Source organism: Culex quinquefasciatus, chromosome 2 (assembly GCF_015732765.1).
Source record: "Culex quinquefasciatus strain JHB chromosome 2, VPISU_Cqui_1.0_pri_paternal, whole genome shotgun sequence".
NCBI lineage: Eukaryota > Metazoa > Arthropoda > Insecta > Diptera > Culicidae > Culex > Culex quinquefasciatus.
The window spans coordinates 63,957,790-63,985,265 of NC_051862.1; the positions used below are offsets into that span (position 1 = coordinate 63,957,790).

General features: G+C 35.7%; 1 protein-coding gene across 5 annotated transcripts in view; it reads right to left on the reverse strand.

The window, feature by feature from the left end:
* Positions 1 to 27,476, reverse strand: part of LOC6053099 — a 205,246-nt gene that overhangs the window by 126,856 nt on the left and 50,914 nt on the right. The window contains exons 2-3 of one of the 5 annotated variants that reach the window (XM_038252324.1): positions 19,129 to 19,217; positions 18,494 to 19,031 (exon numbers count right to left, since the gene is read on the reverse strand). The gene's annotated coding sequence lies outside the window, so the exon portion shown is untranslated. The other 4 variants (XM_038252325.1, XM_038252323.1, XM_038252322.1 and 1 more) reach the window with 4 other exon arrangements.

The following is a 27,476-nucleotide window of genomic DNA, read 5'->3' on the forward strand; positions in this document are numbered from 1 at the left end:
ATGCGCCCTAGACGCCAATGTTATATATACTAAAACATGCGCAAGGATCTGGCCTACACGCCATGATGTTGAAAATAAACGCTTCAGTGGCCAAAATGCCTCAAAAGTGCCATTTTTGAAAAAAATCTTTTTTTACGGGTTAAATGCAAAGCGCTAGCTCCTGATACGTCCTATCAAGCTCATATTTTGAATTTGGGCTTTGTATGCCCACCGGAACAAACCCTTGAATGCCCGCCAAAAAGTCATTTTTGTTACATCCTAATACCCATATAAATCATTCAAATGAAACATTAAATCAATCCTACTTATGGTCCATTTGAAGTGCTCAATTCATATTATACACTTTTACATTAAATTTGTATGAAACACATTGAAGCGCTTGTACATATTTTTTGAAGTTTATGTCCCTCCGCTCTGACCAAAGTCGAGCAAAAAAATAATAAAAAAAAAGTATAAAAATTGAAATTACGAGCCATGATTTCAACATTTTTATGAAAAAGGTGTTAAAAATGCATTATACACCTGTTCAGTTGTTTTGCAATCAATAGTTTCCAAAATATCTATTCGCAATTTTATTTTTCGCGAAAAAAAAAGTTTTTGCGGTGCTGTACATCGGAATTTTAGAAAAATTCTAAATATTTTTAAACGAGCCCAACATGCTCAATATGATTATTAATGCAGAAAATTAAATTTCAGATTGTTTTCAGCAGGGTTGATTGATATGCACGATGTCGAGCATAAATCAAAGGAGGTGGGCATCTAGTTGTCACCAAACACGCATATTTTTCAGTGTCTATGGTGATGCACGTCACTTGTTTATTTTCACGTGCTTACATTTCGGGTAAGCACGTCACATTATAAGCACGTTACTGCACGTGTGCTTATTTTCAAAGGGACTTTTTCCAAGTGATATTCAGAGGTTTGTAAAATATTTATTTCCTTTCTTGGGGAAATTTAAAAAAATCTTTTTCCTTTTAGCCTGGAGCAATTGAAAATTGACAGACTAAAGAACCTTTTGAAAAACGATTTTGAAAAACGTACCATGAAATTTGAACACTTTGTTCGAGGTTCCCATTTTCATGAACGCTTGTTCACGATTTTGGGAACTCTTTTTTCTCCGTGTATCACTTATAGATCCAGACCATCTAATCCGGCACAGAGTGCTCACGTAACCTTCGGGTTCCGACAATTGGAAGGTCGATTACCAATTTTATTAAACCAATATAATCCTTGAAAAACGTTTTGGTTTTGTATTTTTCAGAACCATTTACCGATTTTTTTTACAAATAATCACACCAGATTGAACTAGGACCAAAGCCAATGAAGTTTGTTGACTAAATAATATAGTGGGTGGATTAAAAATGTAGTTAAACCAGATAGGCACGGGAAATTGTAAGCACTGCGTGCTTAGCATAAGCACGTACACTGCTCATCAATTTGTCACGTGCAGAACCAAATCATAGTACACTTAGAAAATTCTTATGTGTCTTTTTATCAACCCTGGTTTTCAGTTCATTAGACTTCTATTATCATAGAAATTTTGAAGATTTTTGAAAAAAAAAATTTGTTTTGCCCCTAATTTTTCTGAGCAATTATGAAGGTTATAGACTTTGACAATTTTTTGTGACGGCCTGACTATCAACAGTTGCTTTTATTCTTCCATTTTAACGATTTTCCACAAATGAAATTCAAAGTGTTTCAGTCGTCAGATAGAGCTCAAATTTAAAATTCAGCCTAATAATGGGTCAATCTTTGATTTCAGGATGTAGCACCAGGGATACCCGGATTCGGGCTTACAGGTTGACAGAACTTTAAATTCGGTATTAATTGTAATTTGAATAATTTAATCGATTTAGGACTAACTGGATAGGAATTCCAGTAAGCTTAGAACAATAGAGCACATCGAAATGGTGAAATTTCTACCAATTTCGGATGAATTTCCACTATTTTACAAATTATTTTAGGCAAACTTATTCAATTAAACCAACCAAAATATAAACCTTAAAAAAATGGTATAAAAATGCTTAGCGACGTCTACCTTTCCATTCGGCAGTAGCAGCAAGTGTTGTAGTTTTAAGAGGTGTTGTAAAAAAATTTGTACACCCAACCGGCGGTCGCATGATTGTGATACATGGCGGCATGAAAGTATATCAGAATCTGCATGAAATCTGTCCTCATGCATTTTTTGCGACATAGGGGTATGACATTTTTGCCCGTTACCGACAATTATCGACATTACCGACGGCAGATTGTTTGTATTGCAGAAAAAAAATCTTAACAGAACGAGGATTGAACCATCAACTTCTGGGTTGCTGATCCGACACGCTACCACCGCGCCATGAACGCTTGATGAATGGTGAGGGACAGAGCGCGAACATAATGTTCTCTCTAGAGTGTTGCTCGGGGACGCGCCAGCATTCTATGTGTTGGTGAGAACTGCAGATCGCTGACGTGTTTACACGCGGGCAAAAATGATTTATGGGCTTGCTGCAAAAAATGTAATAAAATATAACATTTTCTGCAGCAAATCCACTGTTGCAGATTTTGAGATATATTTTTCGTTTGGGTGTAGCATTCCTCACAGTGAATGAATCTCAAAGTTGCAAAGTTTTAAAAAATCAAAAAAAATCGTTGTGGTACACAAAAATTTCAAAAACGAAAACGCACCGATAATGCGGGTTAAAACTCATATTTGTGATTCGAGCTCAGTACACCTAGGGGATTATGCACTGTAATGTCCGCAAAAATGACTGATTTTGTTACATCCTATTGCATAACCACAAATTTGATTGCTGCCATACAATCTATTCATCTAGTAGCTGTCACTTACCCGCCAAGAAAGCCCCACAGTATCGTACATCGGAAAGTCATCAAAAACCATACACGTGAATCCAAAGCATCAGCCCCAAAACCTAATCACCAGACCCGAACAATATCCATTCACACCCGTGGACCGCGGACGATTTTTGATAGACCCATCACGCATTACGTGACGCTCGTTCAGATAGTGCAACTCACTAAGCTCCAAACTCTTGTTTCCGGTTCGGTCATACGTTCACACACATCAGCAGGGTGCGTGGCAATCTGCTGCGGTTTTTGGGTACGGACCTCCATTATTCGAAATTGGTCATGGGGAGGCCCCTCGAAAATGGCACCTCCCAGTGCAGCTAGTCACAGTCCAAAATTAAAGCTTTTTGTACACACTTTCTTTTGAGCTGGAGAGAAAATAATAAATTTGATTAAGTGCAACCCCCCACTTTTTTCATCTCAAATTTTGCGGTTAACCCTTTCAGCCTAAGAAAGGCAAATTGTCCAAATTGTATTTGACTAGGCGAGAGGTAGGTTGTACTTCAAACAATTGAACCTCTCTCGAAAACAAAAGAAAATCCTACCAAAATTTAGTTTCTACACGGGGTGCAACATAAAGCACATAATGGACTTGTACCACAACAAAAAAAGTCCGCCCGTCCGTAATGATGTATGGATACTTTTATGGATAAAAAAATCATGAAAAAAATGTTTTATGTGGCGTGCATCCAACATTCGGCGATGTTGTTGGAGTCACAGTTTATGAGTACTTTCTAGCACGTGTGGCGCACAGCAGCAGTGTGGTACTCGTTTTTGTGGCTCACACGTGAAGTAACCTAATGGATTATCTCGTGGCACGTGACACGAGGTTATGGCGGAAGGAGAAAAGTCACAATCAGAAGGAAAAAGCAGCTTTATGGAGGAAATTATAACCTGACTTTTAAAAGTTGAGTAAATAAAAGCCACGTGAGTATGGATATTAAAAGTTTTGTTTCAACATTTCCGTAACAAAAAAAAAATTGCGTCCTTGCCTCATCGTGGCATAGTGGTACGGACTTGAATAGAATATCAAACAGCTTTGTCCAAGTTTTCTGTCTTGTTGTAATTTTTCTCTTGTTGTTACGTTTTCATGACAAATGTACGGTAGTTTATTTTTCCAAGAACCTCCCCCGTTATAATAAACTAAATTGTAGCAAATATTTACTCTGCAACATCGCGTGCTTCCCAGTGCAAACAATACGCATTCCGTACCGTATGTCTCTCGAGACTTTTAATGTGATTTATCGCTGGACTGAAAAACACACCCCACACCTCTCTCCCCTTGAAGCAATCAATCCGGCAGTGCCCGCGCAGAATGTAAACAAAACCCTCACCTGGTCCGTAGTACTACCCAAGGTATGCATCGCATCGACCTATTTCTCAGTGAAGCGTAGAAAAAGATTTGCATTTTCTCACGGACTCTCAAGCTCATCATCATCATTCCGTCATCAGCGCGCTCAGTATTCGCGCGTAAAAAGCTCACTCTCCGCAAGAAAAAAGAACATTCCTGTCGCTTTGCACTACAATAGTAGCAGCACTTACACTTGGAAACATCAAAAACATGGTTTTGAGAGCGCAGGGAAATGCCACTCTTTGTGTGAAGCAGCTCAGTTACATATACGCCGATGGGATAATTGTGCAATTTTAGTTCGCGTCGAAACGGGGGGGACGAAAGTGCCTTCACGGCTCATTTGTGGCCCAGAAGACCTTTAATCAAGGCCGTTTGGTTTGGTCATTTTCGTGGAACACTGAACCCTTTAGGGGTCAGTAGTTTTTTTTAACTGCATTACAACTATTTTAAATTTCCATTTCACGGCCTCAAAAAGTCACCGGAAAGTTGAAACAAAAATAATATTTACAAAATTCCACAATTTTTAAAGAAATACATTTGTAAAAATGAGAACAATTAATTGACGATCTGGCAATCTTCCCTTGAGATATGAAAAATTGAGTGAAATCTACACATCTTTCGAAACCGGAATGTTGTAAATTTTGATAGAAATTTACTTTCAAAATCGCTTCACTCTGAATTTTTAATATATATTTTTTTTAATTATGAAAGTTAGTTTCCAGAACCGGCTCGAAAAATCAGCAATTTTTTTAAACTTCAAAATGACAATGGAAATAAACAGCAATCATCTGTAAACTATTTTAAATGCATTTTCCTGGGTTCAAAGCAATTTTTAGTATACTTGAACCGGTTAAAAAATGTGTTTTATTTTGATGAAATTCAATTGTACAGTACCGCAAAATGTATTTTTAACGAAACATATTTTTTCTAGATTTTTTTTATTTATTTAAACTATTGATTGCACAACAACTGTACTGCTCCTGATCGCATAAATGTCCCAAATGCATTTTGATCGTTTTTGAGTTATTGATGCAGTTTTGTTCAAAATCGTGCGATCTTTCATAAAAGCTTATAACATCCAGTACTTTGTACTTTGTATGCAAAAACTGATGTTGCCAAATGGCTTCTTTTTAATTTTGGAAAAAGTTTCTTCCGATTATAAAAAAGGTGATTGTCGAAATCGTAGAGAATTACTCAAGATTATTTTTTTTTATTATGTCAGGACTTAGTATACCTATTTTGGACCAAGTATCTATTTTGGACTTATTTCCTTAAATTGAGTCAATACAGACATTCGAAGTAGTATTTTTCTGAATCCAACGAACAGAAAGTTTATGCAGGATCGTTTTCTAGCTTGCTTCTTCCAAACATGTAAATTTTGTTTATTTCTGCTTTTTCAGCAATTTTTTTCCAATTCCATTCAAAATCTTGCCATTTACCTAGCACATCGACTAGGTCGAAAAATTACGGCTTCTTGCTTACCAAATTTGGCTCGCGACACCTCGTAGAATTTTCTGTATTGCCTTGACATCAAGCTATTTTCATTCAAATCATTGAAATTACTGATCTATTGTTAAAATAAACTCAATTAAAAAAAATATATTTTCAGGTCAGCCGTGTTGGATCAGTTTTTGGAGCAACTTTGCCGTCAGTTCAAGGCTATCATCAACATATGTATAACAAGGTGCTGCCAGTTTTGTTTATGGAGCAATTCTCTACCAAAACCGGAAATGGATTTTATTTGTATTTTTTTATTTGGCTCAAGCTTTGTGGGGGCCTTCCCTATGACCAAATAAGCTATTTTGTGTGATTGGTTCATCCATACAAGTCTCGATACAATTTTGGCTGCTGTCCATACAAAAATGGTATGTAAATATTCAAACAGCTGTAACTTTTGAGTGAATTTTCTTATCAATTTGGTGTCTTCGGCAAAGTTGTAGGTATTGTTGAGGACTTTTGAAAAAAATAGGTACACGGAAAAAAAATTGCAGATTTTTCAATCAACTTTTTTTTCACTAAAACTCAATTTCCCAAAATACGTATTTTTTGATTTACGAGATTTTTTGATATGTTTTAGGGGACAAAAATCCGCAACTTTTGAGCCATAGAGAAACATGGTCAAAAAATCTGCCGCCGAGTTATGAATTTTTGAAAAAATAGTGATTTTTGGAAAAAATCGAAGTTTCATGCATAAACAAGTTTGACAATATTTTTTAATGCAAAATTGAATTTTCAACAACAACACTTTACAGATTTTTTGATAAAGGGCTCCGTTTTCAAGATATAGCCTCCGAAAGTTTGGTTTTAGCGAAATATTTGCAGTTTTTCAATTTTTAAAAATAGTGACCATGAGTGACCATTTCTAAAAAAAATTTTTTAAGAGTTCAGAAAATTTGCTATAAAATTTTCTAAGAGACATTGAAGATTGGACCTCGGGTTGCTGAGATAGAGCCGCTTTAAGAAAAAGAAACACGAAAATTAATACATGAAAAAGTCGTGAAATTTTCCGATCTTTTCGAAAAAAATATTTTGAAATTTTTTAAATCAAGACTAGCATTGAAATGGGCGTAATATTCAATGTTTGGCAATGTTAATTATTTAAAATAAAACTAAGCCAATGATAAACATAAACAATGAAAATATGATTTTTTCAATGATGAAATGTAAATTATTGAGAGAGATTGAGATGATTTTTAGGATCGATTGCAAATTAGCTTAAAACTTAGACTTATGTTTATATATTTTTCCATCAACCTCATTTTCACAGATTTAGCTGCACCTAATTAAATGTTTACTTCAAAAATGGAAACTGCTACTCTGTTGGAATTGAAGTGGAAACGATTGAACAACCTAAAGGGCATAGTTCATTCAATCGACAGCTGTCAACATTGCTTACGTGTGGTTTTTGAGAAGGTTGTATGAATTTAACTAACAAATCACGTGTTAGTTTTCAAAAGGTTCTAAGCGCTAGTTGTAAACAAATCAATTTTTCGATCTCTCGATCAATTTACGAATTGTGAAACTAAAAAATGCTATGAATTATTCATATGTACGTTTCTTATACCGTCATCGTCGTGCTAACTTGTCGTACGTGCATTTTGGGCCAAATTGAGTTAACCCTCTACAACCTAACCCCGCCTTTAGACGGGCTTCGATTTAAAAAATCGCCAAAAATCAATTTTCCAATCGATTTTTGATCTTTAAAAAGCATTGGAAAGAAGAACTCTTAAAATTTTAGAAAAATTTAGGGTTGGAAGTTTAACTTGTTTTATGTGACTTTGCCAATGTTTATAAAAATGTAATTTAGGGTTCAACTTTGGCTGTGTTTTTTACTAACATTTCCTATATTTTCAGTAAAAAAAGTGTGCAGTAATTTTTATAGTGTCCCCGGCAAAATTCTATAGCAGAAAATGTGAACAACATGCAACAAATTTAAAAAGTCAGCCACTTTGAAAAAATTAGATAGGCGAAATGTAATTGTATTAGGTGGTAAAGTAGGCCAAATACTATCAAAAACAAACATAAACTAAACTAGATAAATGCAAATTAAAATACTAAAAATGAAACGAGAAAAACATAAAACAAGAGAAGTAAAGTTTTTCGTAGAACAAAAGTTGCTTCAAACAGTCATGCCCGAAAAATAAAACAAAAGTTCGTTTTGTTTCTTAGAAATTCTGAAAATGACATGATTATCGGTCTTGAAAGGGTGCAATCTGCCCAAACATTCGCATGAAGGTGGGAAAGTCCGGCCGGGGACGACCGCGGTCGACACGGAATCGATAGGCTGTTAATTGGACGAAATTGAGGTGTACAGCAATCTTTATTGATCGTAATGGTTGCTCCTCAGGGGTGTACAATCCAACCCAGCAGCAGCATCTGTGACTGGAACTCGAGCAATAAGCGGGTCCCGAAATGGTACTCGAAGCTGATATTTAAACTAGTTTAGTGGACTCTCGCCGATGTGTTCGGCGCAGCCGAATTGGAAAGTTGAAGTTCCTTTGATTTATGGTGAATCCATCGCCAGCGTGCAATAATTCAACTTGAAACCGTGAGATGCCTCAGATATTCAAATCAACCTAATTTTTCATCCGCTGGCAAAAATCATCACCTTTTTGCGATCTCAAACTTTGTTTCCTAATTTTGCCGTTGGCCCACACGGAAAAAAATCAATTCTCGAAATCGTGAATTAAATTCACGAATGCGAGAACCACGAAGGAATATATTCACGTTTATAGTGCAAATGCACCATACTCATGAATAAATTCCTTCGTGGTTCTCACATTCGTGAACTTAATTCACGATTACGAGAATTGATTTTTTTCTGTGCACAGAGATTAAACCGCGGCGAGGGGTTGCTCGGTGCATAAAATCTAATTAACTTTTTGTGTAGTCGCCCCAGCAGTTTAGCACACCTTCATGTTTTTCGCCATTTTTTGCTGCTGCTGAGCGAAGCCGGTTTTGGCGTGGAATGGGATCGTTGGCAACACTGCTGTTGGCGGGCTATCTCGCGAGTACAAACAAGTACGCTCAAACTTTGTTCGAGGGGATGACGGGGTTTACAGTTAGAGCACAGCGGGGGTCACCAACGTGGATCACGCGAAGGAGGGTGAGGAACTAATTGAACACACCCTGGTTGTTTTAGTTTTTTTTTTGCAAATTTGTAACATTTTTTTTGGGCAAAACGTTGGAAGTGTTGAAGGCCAACTTGTTTTGAAAGAGCCAAGTGCACCCAGTCGAGTAAATCACACCTTAACAGCCCATCATTCTGTGAACTGTCTGTAACTCAAACCCATCTGATTGCGCCCTGGTTTGCCATTTGTCGCACGTAATACAAATTTTATCGCCAGCCAAACCACGAGTTCTGCGGTTTCACGTTCTCCACGGTGACGACGACTCACCCGGCGATCCAATTACCGACCTTCTGGCTTTGATTGGTGCAAGATTGAAAGGTTTAGATTAGGAGCGGGCATAGCGTTCCAAGTACGACGGGGAGTTGTACGTGTGATTTACTAATGGAGCTGTCAGAGCGAAATCGAACTCGAATCGGGAAAGTGTGTTGCATGATGGCATTTTGAGTTAGATTGGGACTCATTGTGGGTTCGTGATTTCACTTTCAGTTTGTGGGATCTCAGTTTGAAAGAAACGAGCAATTTGAAGTTGCGGTAGATGGGTCCAGAACTCGTCACTACTCTCATCAGATACCGAACATAACCAAACATTGTAACCCAATCGCTGCGGAAACTTCCACCGAGTGTGTTCCATAACTCTACCCGTAACGAATCGGATTGCAATTTACCGGCCGACCCGGCGTGATGAATTGATCAAAATCAACCTCGTTCCGACAACCCACGGTCCAGCGGTCGCGACAGCAGGTCAAATCGAGCGAAAGGAACATTAGCGCTGTAGTGGGTGCACTATGCCACCGAACATCAAGCTGTCCTACACGGTCTACCGGGTGTTCAGGAAAACCGCGCTGACACTCCTCCTCCCGAGCGGGCGACAACCGGGGACCGAACCCCGAGTCCGGGTCGAGTTCGGTTGTCCGGCACAATAAATTGCACTCTGTGGTGACTACAGTGAGGATTCGTACAGTGAGGACGTAACCCCACCAACCTGTCCAAAGCAAGGGCTGACGGATTACGTGTACCCGGAACCCGGACCACATGACGGCCGACTGTGACTTCCATTAAACCAGCAAACAGACTTTAATTTCACGGAACGTTGCAGCTCGTGTTGTACACTCTCAAGTCACACTTTATTAGCTGGAGCTGCACCCGCGAGATGACCATCTCTCCTCTGAACTCGACCAGCTGCTGTGCAGTAGTTGTTGGCCTTACACGAGGATACATAAATATGTGAGTTTGTAACCTAGCATTCTCCATGTACTAGCGGTGCACACAATGGGACAGCTGCAGTGATAAGATTTGTCGCTGATAAATTGATTCATTATTCAATTCAAGTTACTCCTAGCGATGATCTTCGCTGTAACTGTCATCGTCGACCAAGATTGTAAACTCATAGGTTGACACGATTACGTCTGAACTCCGTGCTATGAAGTATGAGAGTTCAACCTTTCAAACCTCCAAACTCCTCGGTCCAACCCAACCGTAAAATCCCCGTATTATTAAAGTTCGCTGATCATCGTGGAAGTCGCGACGCGACTTCAACATCGCAGATCGTCTGCGCGATCGACTTATACATGCATAATAACAATAATGCGACGTAATTGAAGGCCAACGAGCTCGCCTTGCTGTGACAACGACGCACTTTAGTCGTGAAACCGGTCCGGAAATCTGAATGATGCGGTTTTTTTTTTCGAAGCAAGAAGATTGACAGAAAGATGACAATCTCGGTGCGGTGGTTAAGGTTTGAGATATCTGGAGCCGAGAAATGTGATGCACATACGATACTGTGGGGGGTTACGAACCGGTTGGTTTGGCATTGGGGATGAGATTGTTTTTGCAAACTGCTTGATGCAGATTGGATTTCAAAATAATATCAGTCAACTTTATTGCACTTTAATGGAATCATAAAGCAATTCTGTGTTTCATTGGTGATAAGAGAATTATATGATCATAATTTTTACCACTCTAATGCTTACTAAGAGTGGTTCAAATTATAGTAAATTGTCCGATTTTAACATGGTATTATATTTTTTTTGTATATAGAACCTCTCTACAGCAAGTTCAGTCAATCCAGTTTGAAAGAAAATCTTAAATTTTGAGGTTTAATTTTATAAAAAGGTCAAGAGCAATTCGATACCAAAACCGGAAATGGATTTTATTTGTATTTTTTTTTTTTTTTGCTCAAACTTTGACGGAGCTTTCCTTATGACAGAAAAAGCTATTTTGTGTCATTGGTAAACCCATACAAGTCTCCAAACAGTTTGGGCATCTGTAACTTTTGAAAAAAAAATCTGATCTGTCTTCGGCAAAGTTGTACACAGAAAAAAAAAGTTTAATTTTGGAATGTTGAAAATTTTGTAGGTTGAATATTACCTCTTTATTTGTGTAATATTACATAAAAATGTGTAAAAATGTGAACCTGATGAATATTCATCAAAAACTGATGAAAATTCATCATTTTCTGGGGTAAAATTTATCATTTATTTTGCCACAAAATCTGTCACCATTTCCTGATGAATATTACCATCATTTTTTTTTCTGTGTAGGTATTGATGAGGACTTTTCAGATAAAAGGCACACGGTAAAATTGTTTTTGCCAATGTTTTAATTTACTTTTTTTTTCACAAAAATTCAATTCCCAACACCCAAAGGAAAAATATATCTAAAAATCTGCAACAGTGGATTTGCTGCAGAAAATGTCACATTTTATAACATTTTTTGCAGCAAGCCCGTAGATCATTTTTGCCCGCGTGTAAACATTTCAGCGATCTGCAGTTCTCACCAACACATATAATGCTGGCCCGTCCCCGAGCAACACTTCACAGAGAAGATTATGTTGGTGCTCTTTTAATCTCATTTCATCAAGCGTCCATGGCGCGGTGGTAGCGTGTCGGATCAATAACCAAGTAGTTGGGGGTTCAATCCTCGTTCTATTAAGGGTTTTTTTTGTGAAATATAATTATAAAGCCGTCGGTAATGTTGATAATTGTCGGTAACGGGCAAAAATGTCATACCCCTATATCGCAAAAAATGCATGAGGACAGATTTCATGCAGATTCTGATATACTTTCATACCACCATATATCACAATCATGCGACCGCCGGTTGAGTGCATAATGCGTTTTTTTGATTTCGAGATTTTTTTATATGTTAAGGGGACACAAACCCGCAACTTCTGAGTAGCGTAGCTCACGGATATATAAAAAAGACAAAAGTGTTCAATTTCGATCGCCTCGACCGGAATTTTGTAGCATAATAGATCCAGAAGCTAGCCTGAAATTTTGAGCGCATTTGGTTTAGTACTTCCACCATTGACCTGAAGTTAGTATGGAACTTCTAAAAATTTACTATGAAAATTTTTCACTTTTAACCTCTTCTTAGAGAAAGTTTCCCAAAACCCAATCAAACTTTCCTATTCTCAGGTTTCTTATAGGTTTTGATCTGGGGAACACTTATACTAGAACATCGCAAAGCGCTAGGAATTGATTCCGAAAAGATACAGGTTATTTTTTGGAGTATGGAAAAAAAAAATTAAAATTTGCTTGTATCTTTCCGGGATTAATTCCTAGCGCTTTGTGATGTTCTACTAAGTTGTTCCCCGGATAAAAATCTATCAGAAACCTCTATTTTGAGAAAAAATTATAGGGCATAATAAAACTTTCTCGAAGAATATAAAAGTTGAAAATAAATTTATTGAAATTTCTATATAACTTCAAGTCCTGAGTGGAACAACTAAACATCAACTTTCGGTGGCTATATCTTCAAAACGGGACACTTAATCAAAAAATTGTTAAGTAATTTTAGATTGTAAATTAAATTTTACACAAAAAGAGGTCGAAAAAATGTTAAATTTCATTTTTTTTTTCCAAAGAACACTGATTTTCTCAAAAATTCAAAACTCGAGGAAGTCCTTCAATAGATACAGATTTTAGAATATTTAAGTAATGGATTCATCAACAATTCGTGCAATGCTTCAGAAAACGATAGAAAATCTATCACAAAATGTAATAACCCCTTCCTTTTCCACTTTTGATTTCATTTAAACCCTCCACACTTTTCCAATCCCAATCTCATCCAGCAAGCTGGCTACCCCAACCCCCAAAACTCATCCAATTTCCCAGAACCCACCTTCGCAAATTATTTCATTACGAAAATGCGGAGCGTGCAGCGCGCAGGGCGCGTGTTAAAAAGTGAAATCTCCTCACCAACCCAACCAACCATCTGACGTCGAGCAACCTTTTTCGGAATCAATCTGAGCCGGACTGGGGCCCATCAACCGAGGGCCTGCTCGAGAAAAGTGGTGGTGTTGGACCATTTTCAGATATTTGATCAAATCCAATTTAAGGTAATTACACGCTTCATCATCTCGTTTTGCGCAGCAGTGGGAGCAATTTTTGGGGTGCACTGTGAAAAAACTTCGTATTTGTTTCCTTAAAATATTGGAACCAAAAAGAAACAAAACGAAATAATTTTTGAACTGTGCGCCTTGGTCTAGCAAAAGCTATGTTGCAGGGATTGTACTGCTGCAAGATTGGACGCTTCTGCAACGACGACCACTTCTGTCAGGGTGGGGTGCGAACTTGGGGCCAGGTGGAAATAATTTTTGCCCTCAACGAGAGCTTTTTTTCTTGCTCGTTTTTCGTCGGTGCAAGATATGTGGCAACGTGCGCAAAATTAAACTTTGCGGAGATTCTTCATCGTCGGCGATACCCAACCAAAGGTTGAGCACTAAAGTGGTTGCGGTTGGTGCTGAAGGTTGGAAAAACTAGTCTTCTAGTTCAGAGTGGTTGTTGCCGGGGCAACAGTTGATGGATGTTGAATAAAATTGCAACAAGAAAAAATAATAAATTTAATTAATTTCGATTCAATTATTTCATTATTGAAACTTTTTGGTTCAGAGAGTAAAATTGCGAGAGGGTCTTTCTAATGTTTGTAATGTAATTAATTCATCCATTTAACCATCCTTTATCTAAATTTCTTGGTCACGTGAGATTGCTCTTAAAATGACTAACAGGACTAATGCAAAGATTTAGAATGACATTATGAAAAACGAACCTAAAAAGGCATCGAAGGCACTCTTGTTCAATCCAGCGTTGCAACGTCACGAAATTTTTCGAAATGTGTCTCGTATGATATCACAACCTGTCCCAAACTTACATATTATTACAGATTCGGATTGAATTTTCTACAAGTAGTGACTATGGAAAACTAATTTTAAGTCGAACTTTTCAATTGCAATATCGATCAGTCCGTGACGTTGCAACGGAGTGAGAAATAGCAAAATTTCGACCCGTTTTGGTTTAATACTAATTACACGCAGAAAAATAAGGCATATTTGAATCAACAAAACGTTTTGTTAATTTGAAAATCAAGACTTTTGTTGAATCACCGCTAAACGTCAAAGCAACGTTTTCAAAACAACGAAAGATTTTTGTGGAATTGAGAAAATCAAGGTTTGTTTCAACGCAAAATCGGCGTTGATTATATTCAACAAAAAATTTGTTGATTCAAACCACGTACAGGCTGATCGTACAAAATATTTTTCTGCGTGTAATAAATCAAGTTTTATAAATTATACACATTTCTAATTATCTAGCTACGATTGATGATTATACCAATGAAACAACGAAAAAATTATTTAAAAAAACGTGTCATTTTTGTCGCTGGAGAAATAAAAATTTACACTGTGTTTCCCGAAATATTATGCTTATAAAGCTTTAAGAGCGAGTCCACGAACAGGGCATACCCCTTTGTATGGGACGTCGTTTGGACCTCACCAATCTGCCTGAAATTTTCAGGGGTTGTTTGTACATATAAAACTAGCATCTGGCCAAAATATGAGCACTCTAGGTCAACGGGAAGTGGGGCAAATCAAAACGTTTGAAGGTCAAAACGTCTAAATCTTAGGCAAAATTCAATTTATTTTCAAAATTCAAAATGCATCTGAAAGGACTTAAAAAATGCAACAAAATGCAGGATAGAACATCCCAATTGGTTAAATCTAAAGGGAGTTATTGGCATTTTAGTGAAAAAATAGCATAATTTTCAAACTCAAATAAAAAAGTGTTCCATCCAGATATCAACTCGGTTCGACCTGCAGCTTGTAGGGGACATCTGGGACTACCATCTGAGACAGAGAGCGCTTTGGGTAAGGCAGTTTAACATATTAAATAGACACTTTTACTTTTAGTGATTTTTATGGTTGTAAATTTTTGCTCGGGGGACCCCTTAGAACCCATTTTCTGGTGATAATTTTATCATATTCGTGTTCCTGAGACAATTTCACAATAGAAACATGCATAAAAATGTTTATGTTGATCCATTTTAACCCTTTAAAAAATAAAAGTTAAAAAAAATCTTCGATTCACATTCATTGAAAATCAAGTTCGTTTCCAATGATACTAGATGACACCAGAAAAGAGCAGCTTCTCAATTTTTTTAACTTTCATTTTTTAAAGGGTTAAAATGGATGAAAATAAACATTTTTATACATGTTTCTATTGTGAAATTGTCTCAGGAACACGAATATGATAAAATTATCACCAAGAAAAGGGGTCCCCCGAGCAAAAATTTACAACCAAAAAAATCACTAAAAGTAAAAGTGTCTATTTAATATGTTAAACTGCCTTACCCAGAGCGCTCTCTGTCTCAGATGGTAGTCCCAGATGTCCCCTACAAGCTGCAGGTCGAACCGAGTTGATATCTGGATGGAACACTTTTTTATTTGAGTTTGAAAATTATGCTATTTTTTCACTAAAATGCCAATAACTCCCTTTACATTTAACCAATTGGGATGCTTTTTCCTGCATTTTGTTGCATTTTTTAAGCCCTTTCAGATGCATTTTGAATTTTGAAAATAAATTGAATTTTGCCTAAGTTATAGCATTTTTAAGATTTTTGACGTTTTTGAACCTTCAAACTTTGTGTCCCGATTTGCCCCACTTCCCGTTGACCTAGAGTGCTCATATTTTGGTCAGAAGCTAGTTTTATATGTACAAACAACCCCTGAAAATTTCAGGCAGATTGGTGAGGTCGATGCGAGATGGGTATGCTTTGCTCGTGGACTCGCTCTTAATTCTTCCTCTGATTATCTTCTGTTCTACCTATTGTATATTTTATTGAATACCATAATTGAGCATGATTAAAAATTCTTGTCTAAATCAAAAGAACAAGATAAATACAATGTTCTTAGACATTTGAAAAACTCACCCCAATAAAAATATTTCATAAAGTTTTCATTTCGTCCTTCAAAACATTCATTAGATAATCCAAAAGCAAAAATATAAACTTAAACATAAAACTTAATTTCTTGAAAATAAAAAAAAATGAGCGTTCATATATCAAATTTCCACGGGATAAATAAACCAAATTAGCAACGTTCGTGAAAATATCACGGGACTCAGACAAAAATCTTAAATATTTAAAATAATCAAAATTTAAAATAAAAGTAAAAAATAAACGATCTTGAATAAACCATTATTAAAAATTCTAATATCTTTAAAAATTTTACCTTCAAAATATGATTGAAAAGGAAAAAATATCTTGATGACTTCTATTCCCCACATTCCCTTCGATATCGACTTTAAGAAACACGACTGTGACTAGTAAACTTTACTTTTAAAAGGATGATTGCATTTGTTCGAAAAAATATATTTCACCTGAAAAAAATCCGAAAACTAATCGCAACACAAAAAAGTAAAGTGAAGTCAACTTGTTAAAAAACGAAAAATTTTCAAATCTCGATTAAATTTTCAATAGGTTCTACCCGCATGACTACCCATAACTCAAAGGTTGTTTTGAAAATTAACTCTAGAAATGATATTTAAAATATTAGACACTAAACATGTTTAAAAATAAAATTAAAACTAAAAGCCAGCTTTGTAGTAAATAATTCAAAGGTTTTTCTCTCGCTTCTGATATAAGTCAAACGTTTGATTCTTGAGCAGTTTTCTTCGGAATCGGTCTTTTTCTTTAATTTTAATTTTTGTATTTTTTAATCCTGCTGACCTTTTTTGGTGCCTTTGGTATGCCCAAAGTAGCCATTTTGCATCATTAGTACGTTCATATAATTTTCCATACAAATTAGGCAGCTGTCCATACAAAAATGATATGTGAAAATTCAAAAATCTGTATCTTTTGATGGAATATTTTGATCGATTTGGTGTCTTGGGCAAAGTTGTAGGTATGAATATGGACTACACTGAAAAAAAATTATACACGGTAAAAATTTTTTTGGTGATTTTTAATTTAACTTTTTGTCACGAAAACTTGATTTGCAAAAAAACACTATTTTGATTTTTTTTTTATTTTTTGATATGTTTTGCCAACTTTTCAGAAATTTCCAGAATGGGCAAAAAATCTTTGACCGAGTTATAATTTTTTGAATCAATACAGATTTTTTCAAAAAATCGAAATATTGGTCGCAAAAATTTTTCAACTTCATTTTTCGATGTAAAATTGAATTTGCAATCAAAAAGTACTTAAGGGAAATTTTGATAAAGTGCACCGTTTTCAAGTTATAGCCATTTTCAGGTAACTTTTTTCAAAATAATCGCAGTTATTCATTTTTTTTAAATTAGTGCCCATGTGAATTAGTGCCCCAAAAAAATTCTCTATATTTTGCTTTTTTGAACTTTGTTGATACGACCCTTAGTTGCTGAGATATTGCCATGCAAAGGTTTGAAAACAGGAAAATTGATGTTTTCTAAGTCTCACCCAAAAAACCCAACATTTTCTATCGTCGATACTCCAGCAACTAATGGTTCGATTTATAATGTTAAAATATGAAACATTCGTGAAATTTTCTTTTCGGAAACAATATTTTCAAAATTTGAAAATTAAGACTAACATTTCAAAAGGGCGTAATATTGAATGTTTTTTTGAATGGAAAAAGTTATTTTTCGTTATGATTTTTATTTTCCTCAAATCTTAATTTTTTTGAAAACTATACATCATATATCTAGACTAGAAAGACTAGAAATTTGGAAATCTCGCAACCCTGTCTCACTTGAGAGATGTTTACATACTTTTTTGAAGCCGGACCTTACTTATCTGCATAGAAATTGTTTTCGGATCAATCATCCAATATATCATTGAATAGGTTATCAAGTAACCATCCAAACAAGCCCAAAATATGGATCTGGCAACCCTGATTCAAGTTATGAACTTTTTTTTAGGAACTTTTTTGAAGTCGGATCTTAATTATCTGTATCAAAAATATGTTCGGATGAAACATCCGACGTATTTTTGGAAAGCTTATTGAAATACCTTCGAACCCAAAATATTAAAGATCTGGCAACCCTGTCTAAAGTAATGACCACTTAAGTGATATGTATGTAGTTTTTTGAAACCGGATCTGTTGGTTTCAGTTCGTTCCAGTTATCAATTATTTCCTGAACTTTTGTGTGACCCATTTTTAATAAGAAGTGAGGAAGGCATCAACCACATAGGTGGAATTAGTAATTTTTTAATCAATTTTGGTATTACCTAACCTTTCAATTGAACCTTTTAGCATTATAACTTCCGCTCAAGAAACAAAAGGAGGCACCCTCCCTCCCCCCACGCGTTAATTCAATTAACTAATCCGGCCAACCGAAAACGCTGCTTCAAACGTCAATTGTCGAAAACTGTCCTAATCCCATTAAAAACAACACCAGCAAAAAAAAACTACCTTGACTAAAGCCTGCTGCCGAGCCTCGTCGCCGCCGCCGCAGTGTCTCCAAGCCCCGGCTTAATCCTCTAATTGTTCCAAGCGGTGAAAATTTTCGGGCGTTTTCCACTGCTCGGCTTCTTCTTCTTCTTCTCAGTATTAATTTTCTTGATGAAACTTTTTCTTCCTACTTTGTCACTACCCCCAAAACTCCGCGGTTGATGAATTCAATTTTCCTCTCCAAAGCACATCAACACAGTCGGTTGGCAGCACTTTTCATATGCTAATATTTTGCTCGCCGAACATCGCTTTCCAGCACTTTGAGTGCGCCCAAAACCATCTCTTTTAGATTTTTTTTTTCACTTCTTTTCTTTGCTTATTTTTAGTAACACACTCACGATTTGCTTCTACTTTCTCACTTTTATGCCTTTTTTGTTGCTTTGATATTTTCTTCCTTCAAAACGGTGATTGAAAATCTTTTTGCTTGTTTTCTTAATATTTTTCTTCCACTTTTTTACAACACTTACAGTATGCAATTTCGGCTACACAATCGGGCGCGCTGTCGATGAGGAAAACGACACAAATTTTCACTTGCTTGAAAGTGTGCCCAAACACAAAGGAAGAAAAAAAAACAACAATCACACAAACTGCGTTACAAACACAGCTTCAAACTGCTGAAATCAAAGTCGTTATTTTCCGGACTTTTCGATGGCAAAATTGATAAAACCGCACACAAACAAATCCACTCAAAGGAGACGAGAGAAAAAAAAACATCAAAAAACGAACGAAATATAATAATCGAAGCGATTTGAGTTTCACTTGGCCAAGTGTTGATGGTGCTGTTGTTGTTGATGCTATTGTTGATACTAGTGGTAGAGGATTAACCTTTAATGTAAAAAATAGATTTTGGAACTCAAATTTTGAAAGATTCAATTCTAGCAAAATTGACAAAATAGAAAAACAACCATTCAAATAAAAATTCAAATAAATAAAGAAACAACCACCAATCGAGGGTTAACCCATGCACAAACGTCTAAATATGAGCAGCCAAAAAAGAAACGAGTCGAAAAATTCGCCAAACTGAGCTGTCAGGCATGGTTGGAGCAACAGCTTTTGGCGGGGCGGATTTATTGTTCGGTGAAATATGGGTTACCGGCGGCGGTAGCTAACCGACGAAAAGTGATTCACTTTTTAGTTGCAACAACTTGGCTGAAGAAAGAGAAGGAGGAAGGTTGGAGCGTGGTTGTTGCTGGTGTAAATGTGGGGTGGTGTTGACGTGTGGTTCCGCAGTTTTGTGGAAAATTTGGAGGTTGTTTCGAAGACTTGCGGTGAGTGGTTACAGTCGGTTCTGGTGGGCAAAGTGACTCATCACATGGTAATTTGGAGAGCTTGTGGTTGGAAAGAGTTCTGGAAAGAGAAGAAATTAAAGGAAATGATTAGTTTGTTATCGCTTATCAACATATTTCTAGCATTAGTCATAAATGCATTGAAAAATTACTAGTTAATCGATACGGAAACCAATTTGAAGACATTCCAATATATTTTTTGAGCAATTATCTGAGACTTCGATAAACAGTTGTTATTGCATTATTAATGCTTAGTGGGTAACTACTCAATGACTAAACAATCAATTTGCAACTAATTTCGTAATAAGTTCGTCCATACAAATCTTCACATCATCTTTTGCAGCTATCCATACAAATATGCCATCATAAAAAATGGGTATTTTTTTAATTTATCCTCTTTTGTCTCATTTTCTTCTAATAATTATTACAAATAAAGATTTTTGTTGACTTATTTTTACTTGCACGAGTGATTTTACTGCTACCTTTTTCTAATTTATCGATTAGGAACCTTCGTAGAATGTTTTAGATTAATCACGTAACTGCACAAAAACAAGACTTTGGATGCGTTTTAAATTATGAAAAGTAAACATTGGGTTATCAATAGGGTTAATTAAAAAGCAGTAGGGTGGGCTTGGGATTTTTGGTTTTCAATATTTGTAGGTTTTCAAGTATTTTTAAGGATTTGTATTTTGGTTTTTTTTTGGATTGTTGCTCTGAGAGTAGCAGCTGCCTACCGGCAGTATTTTTTTTATTATTTTGGATTGCAGTTTTTTTTTTATTTTGGTATTGTTGCCTTTATTGTTTTAGTTTTTTTTGTTATTTAGCTTGTTGGTATTTTGTTTTTTTTTGGTTTAATTTAGTTTTTTATGTGGTTTGTTTTTTCAAATTTTAGTTTTTGGCTTTTATGTTCTTCGTTTTTTTTAAGGTTTTTAGTCTTATTTTTTAGTATTTTGTGATATTTGGGTGTTGGATTCTTGTTTAATCTTTTGTATGTTATTTGGTTATCTAGTTTTTTGTATTATTTTCTGGGTTTTCTTTATTTTTTTTGGTTTTTTGAATTTAATTGCTTTAATTTTATCAAAAATATTTTTTTTGTTATTTGATTTGCCAGTGTTGAGTTGTTTTGGCTTTCTGTTATTTTTTTATGTTATTGGCTTGTTTTTGTTTTTTTTTGGTTTAATTTTTTTTTTGCTTTTTGGTATCTTTGTTTAAAAGTTTTTTTTTAATATTTTGATTGTTTTTTTTTATGTTTTATTGGTGTTTGACTTTTATTTTATCTTTTTGAGTTTTGTTATTTTTATGCTTGTTTTTATTTAGTTTTCAGTTTATTTGGTTTTGTTTTTATTTTCTTTTTTTTTCTTTTTGTCTTTTGTTTGTTTGGTATTTAATTTGTTTCGTTTTTTTGGCTGCTTCGTTTTTATGCTTTGTCTTTTTGTTTTTTTATTTATTCGATTTTTTTTTGATTTTGAAAGGTTTGTGTTTTTCTAGTTTTTTTTTTGTATTTGATCATTTGATTTTTTTGTTTTTAAGTTTTTTAGTTTTTTTGGTGAGCTGCATTTTTTTTCTAATTTTGGGTAAAAAAAAAACTTAAAGGTTTTGACAAGAAGATGATTAATTTAATCATTTTTGGAGCGTTACACTTTCGATTTAGCTTTAAAACAGTTTTATTGAATACAAAACATTTTCGATTTATTTTTTTGCTTGATGTGTGTCTATCGATATATTGGGTTACTTAATATTTTTCAACAAGTCCAAAATACTAAAAAGTATATTACACACAGGAAAATGAATTTTGATTCGTTTTAGGGGATTCTACGTCTATTTGCATAGAAATGATGATTGTTTTGCAAAACAATTGATTTGTTCAAGCTTAATTTGGCCAAACTCGAAAGGGAAGCCCTTAAGTTTGAAAAATATTTGTATCAGCCTTTAAATCTTTGAAAAAACATTAAAAATAAAATGTAGTTAAGGTTTAAAAGGGGTTTATTCAAGATTCAAAACCAAACCATGGAATTTAAAGAAACATAAGATGTTGAAAACCTAGCTTGATCGAGCAAATTAACAGGGATGAAGACGATTAACTTAAAGCTAAACCCTCCTCTGCCCAAATTTTTTCGCAATTTTTTATTTTTCCCTTGTTCAGGAGGCCATTTTGAGCAACTTTTGCTCTACGAAAAACTTTACTTCTCGTGTTTTATATTTTTCATGTTTCATTTTTAAGTATTTTAATTTGCATCCATCTTGTTAAGTTTACGTTTATTGTTGATAGTATTTGCGTATACTACCAGCTCATATAATTATTTTTTGCCTATCTAGTTTTTTCATGTTTTTACAGCCACTTTTCCAATTTTTTCTTAGTTTTTCACAATTCCTGCTATAGAACGATACCATTGTCATTTAAATTGCAAAAAAAATATCTTAGAGGCATAGTCTGGTACACTACAAAAATTACTGCATACATATTTTCACATCGGGTCCGGTGGCTCAGTGGTTAGCGTGGTAGCCTCTCACCCCAGTATGGCCTGGGTTCAATCCCAGACGGACCCGGTGGCATTTTTCGAGATGAAATTTGCCTGATCACGCCTTCTATCGGATGGGGAAGTAAAACGTCGGTCCATTAGTGTAAAAGAGGTTTTGAGTGACTCACCACACATAACCTTCGGACGCCTAGTAATAAGCAGAAACTTGCAACAGAGACCACAAAAGACCCGGGGGTCGCTAAAGTGGATTGCTTTGCTTTTTTATATTTTCACATAATATAAAGGAAATGTTAGTAAAGGAGCCATTACACTACCGCAAACAAACAAACAAACTCGCAGTTTTTGACAGTTTGCTTGCATTGTTTGTTTGCCTGGATTTGTTTGTACAAACGTTGGACCCAGAAAAAATGAAATTTTTAAAAACATTGGTTAAGTCACATAAAACGAGTCACACTTCCAACCTTAGAATTTTCTTGAATTGGAAGAGTTCTTCTTGACCGAGCCACGTAGTCCAGTGGTAGCGCTTCCGCCTCGTAAGCGGTAGATCGGGGTTCATATCCCGGCTCGGACCAACACAACTGGTGATCTTTTCCCTTCTGGATTCGATTACTTATAGTAATGGAACGGTAGTGTATCGTAACAAACTGGACCTTATCAAGACACCTTAGGAAGACAACCTATGGAATGTTAACATTAACCTTAACATGCTAACATTGAGTTGAATAATAAACTGTCACTGAATCCGCTTTGTAAATGTCGGCCCCGATACTCTTCAAGGGTGTTCCCCTCAGGAACAAGGAAAGATTTACTTACTTTTCTTCTTTCCAATGATAAAAAAATTGTTGAAAAATTGATTTTCGGCGACTTTTTACATTGATGTCCACTTAGAGGCGGGGTTGAGTTATAGAGGGTTACCTTTAAAAAAAAATTGCATCAGTCTGACCAACAAAAAATAACAAATATTTCAAAATTTAAGTTCCTAAGCCTAAACTCCCCAATTCTTAAACCTTTAAGCGACGATCACACCAGAAACAATACTTTAAATCCTCAATCCACTTATTACTGGCTGCTGCAAACGACATTGCATCACCGCATTCGAAATGCGATGCGGTTCAACGGCAACGGCAACTGGGAGTCACCGGTGAATGGTAACGTTACAGGGAAGGAAAAGGTGTGTTCATGTACGAACCCACACCGCCGAAACCGAAGAAGCGAATTCTCTACCCTACTCCCACATCATCAGCTGCTGCTCGCAAACTCGTCGTCGCGGTACTCGACCGACTGCCTGTGGCTCTTATTTACTGGAGAGCACTGCACATTATGCAGCCCATGGGTACATTGGAGACAGTTGGTGTACCTATTTTCGACCTATTTTGTTCTGATTGTTACAACATTTAATTTTAGACCGATTTTATCGAATTTCAAATAACTTAACAATAGACAATTTTTACAAAAATGTTTTTGGACATTTTACATTGTTATTAACAAATAAAATTGGTCGAAAATATGTACACCGCCCCTCACTAGAAAGGTGTTACTGTTTGTCGGTGCAGCTTTTATGTGCAAAAACGATCCGAGTGACACAAATTTAAATATACGGTAAAAGGGCAAACGGACTCGACGCTGGACGTCATTGAAATGGTCTTTTTCCCTTATTTTCCAACTTCTATTTTTATGGCATCCTCTCGCACGCGGCGCGCCATTGTCATCTCGGGTAGCGCGCGCCGGAGAGTCGGACTGCACTTTTCCTTCCCGTAGAAGGGTGGCACAGTGGGTAATTTTGAATAAAATTGGTCAGAATCAAATTTATGAGTTTTTGTGAGTAATTTGCTTGTAAATTATAATAGCTTGTTTTTGAGAGAAGCTCAAAAACCAATTTATCAATATCAAATTTTTGAACAAATGTCCCGCTGTGGAAGCCGTTGGACGAACTAGAGCCCTCGGGTTATTTATGGGCCCGTGTTATTTATCATCCTGAATGGTACCAAAGGCCCGCCAACGATGGATCCAATGAAACGAAGCCCGATGAAGGCGCATCCTCGTTATCTGCATCTGCACACGGCCCAGCAAAAGGAGGGAAAGAAATTGCTCCAGATTTCGTAATTGGAAGTCTGCAAAACGGTTGATGGTGAAGGCGTGAGTTATGCAAGTCCCGGAAAAAAAGTTTCTCAGATTGTGTTGAGAGTTTTATTTATTTAAAATGTATCGTGATTTGTGCATGGAGCCGGGAACCTTACCTTATTAAAACTAACAAATATTTTCATATAATCCACCAAGAGGTGTACAAATGTTTTAAAGTAACATAAAAGAAGATATTTTTTTTCAAATCGGTCTTTCAGTAAACCAAATTTTGATTCGTTTTAAAAATGTAAAAGTTTTACCTCAAATCTATACGTTTTTAAATCAAGGAACGCAACATTTTTCCTCTTTAAGATGGATATGCATTTCCTTTTTTCTGAAAAATCACTTACTGCTCTGGCAGCAACTTCCACGTTCTTCAGTTTCTGCTGTACTTCACTCAAGATGAAGTTAACAGACGGGTGAAAATAGTGAAACGTGTCCCTACTAAATCAACACTGGGACGTGCTGGTAAAATGATGAAAAATCTTCGGGTCATCTTTTGAAAAGATTGATTTTTGACCCATATTTACTGTAATGAAATTTCATTGAGTGAGATTGTTCTAGAAAATAAAAGGCTGTTTGGATAAGACTTGGGATTCAATCTTAAATGTCCTCTTAGGCAATTTTATTGGAAATTTCCTCAACTTTTCGAAAAAAAAAATTTCAGGAAAAGGCAATCAAGGACAGTTTTTTTTAAATCGTACTGAAATTTTAAGTTAAACTTCAAGTGACTATATTTGAAAACGGCACTTTATCAAAAAAATCTATATATTACTTTTCAATTGCCAATTTTTGTTTACATTTAAAAATGAACTGAATTTTTTTTTAATGAAATATCTATTTTTTTAAATTATAGGTTGGCGGCAACATTTTTGTCAATGCGTTTCTTTCGTTTAAAAGCGGTTTTTTGTCCTCTAAAATATGTAAAAAAAAATATTTTGGGAAATTGACAATTTTTTATCGACAAAAAATCCTTGTAACATTTTCTTCTGAACAGTCCTTATCAATACCTACAACCGATCCGAAAATTCTTTCAAAAGATACAAAATTTCATATATTTACAAAAAAAAAATACAAAATTCAATTTAATACATTTACAAAGAAAGTACAAAATGGCATCCTTGGTCATTGGAAAAAAAGAAATTTTTTTTTCTCTTCTGAAAAGTTTTTGAGCGTGCCAACCTAAGCAATTTTATCAATATACAAAAAAAATATCTTGTAATCGGCGCCTTTTTCGACTAATTTTATCAAAAACATCAAAGAAAGTATGATTTAAGACATATTGGTCAAAAGCTACAAACATACAGAGGTAGAAACGATGCATCATGAACCACCCTAAATTTTCAACTAAGTTTCCTCTATTAATTTGAAGCAAAGCTCCGAAACTGCACCATTTTTCGGAAGAACTCAATTCTGCTCATTTCGACATGAATTTTTAATATTTTTGCTTAGAAAAAACTGAATTTCAACGGTAGCTTTGCTTAGACAAATTTTGTTCAGACAAAAAAGGAACGCGAAATACATATTTGATGTCTGGCATGCAAAGCATCTTTCTAAAGGTCAACAAATGATTATGTTACAAACATGACCAGTATGACAAAGAACATCGCAAAAAAAATCTTCTAGATAAAAAAATAGAATTGAGACGATTTTTTTTCCGAAAATCTATAAGTGATGCTCAGACTCGTATAGTTCGGCAAATCTACTCTATTGAAACATTCCTGAGGGTTATTTTGAGCATCGGAGTTGAAGTCAATAAAAAAACAAGCAGAATTTATTAATTTCATCACTAATAGTAAGATAAGATTGAGCAAAATCGTATTAAACGAGTTATTCCATACAATTTATTTTTCAATTTTGCTCATACAAAATCTAATTTTATGTAATAATGGGTTAATGATAATCGAATTAGCTCGTATCAGGCGCAGAGGTCTTAAATATCTCTGCTATTGGATCAACATGTTGTGGAATATATTCCTATATTTTCCATCCAAACTTTTATCAATGAAAATTCCACTTTTGTAATTTGTAATTTAATTTTTGTAAGGAAATGAAAAAAAAAAGATTTTTATGTTCCCCTGTGCAACTTTTACAGGCAAGATTCGCTTGTTGCACATGCCAGTCTTGCCGCACTGCTTCTGTGAGAGTTGCAACCGAGTGGAGAGCGCCTTTTACATCTCTCCTCCGGCAAAAGTGCATCCCCGACAACACTTCTTCGCGCGATCGCGATACTTGTGTACACAAGCAACACTACACAGAGGGGTAAAAAAAAGGGTTTTCTAGCCCTCGAGGCTTTGCACTTGAACAAGAGATTTGCACCAACACTAAGGATGCTAGAGAGAGAGAGAGAGAGGTTCACTTTTACCAGGGGTAGACGAGCTCCAACATTAAAGAGGTACATCGACTGTAATCTAATTTCTTTCACGGCTGCACCAACACCATCGGCCCGGGACTTGTGTGCATTTGAAGTCTGGAGTGATGGCGTGGTGCTATTACTCAGTCTGCAGGAGGCCCCACAGCTAATGACTAGACTAAGTGAGATTGGCAAATAAGTGTGCTTAAATTATGTAATGGGCATACTGGAAAAACTTGAAAGAGGGCAGGATGCAATAAAAGTAACATTAATCTTTCTTTTTTTTTGCAAATAACATTTTCTTAATGTGACACTAAGAGGGGGACTTTAATAATCAAATTGTGTAATTCAAATGAAAAATACTCCAAACGATTTTGCTACAATTTAATGTTCATTTTGGAAACCAAATTTCCCAGAAGACAAATTTAATAAAGTGCTTTTCGGAACTGATCTCACCCAACACGTGTGTTCAATTTTCCAGCTGGAAAAATTTCCTCTCCCCCCCCTCATCTGCGGAGCACCACATAAATTTCCAGATTGGTTTGTCTGCATAATTCTGTAGTAACAACCCACACGGACCGCCACCACCGCCCAACAAAATCAGGCAGCAGGAAGAAATACGTACGCCCCAAACACGTAGCTGGAAGAGAGCAGCACGCTTTTGGAATATTGATAAAACTTTGATACGCAGCCACCCCCTCCCC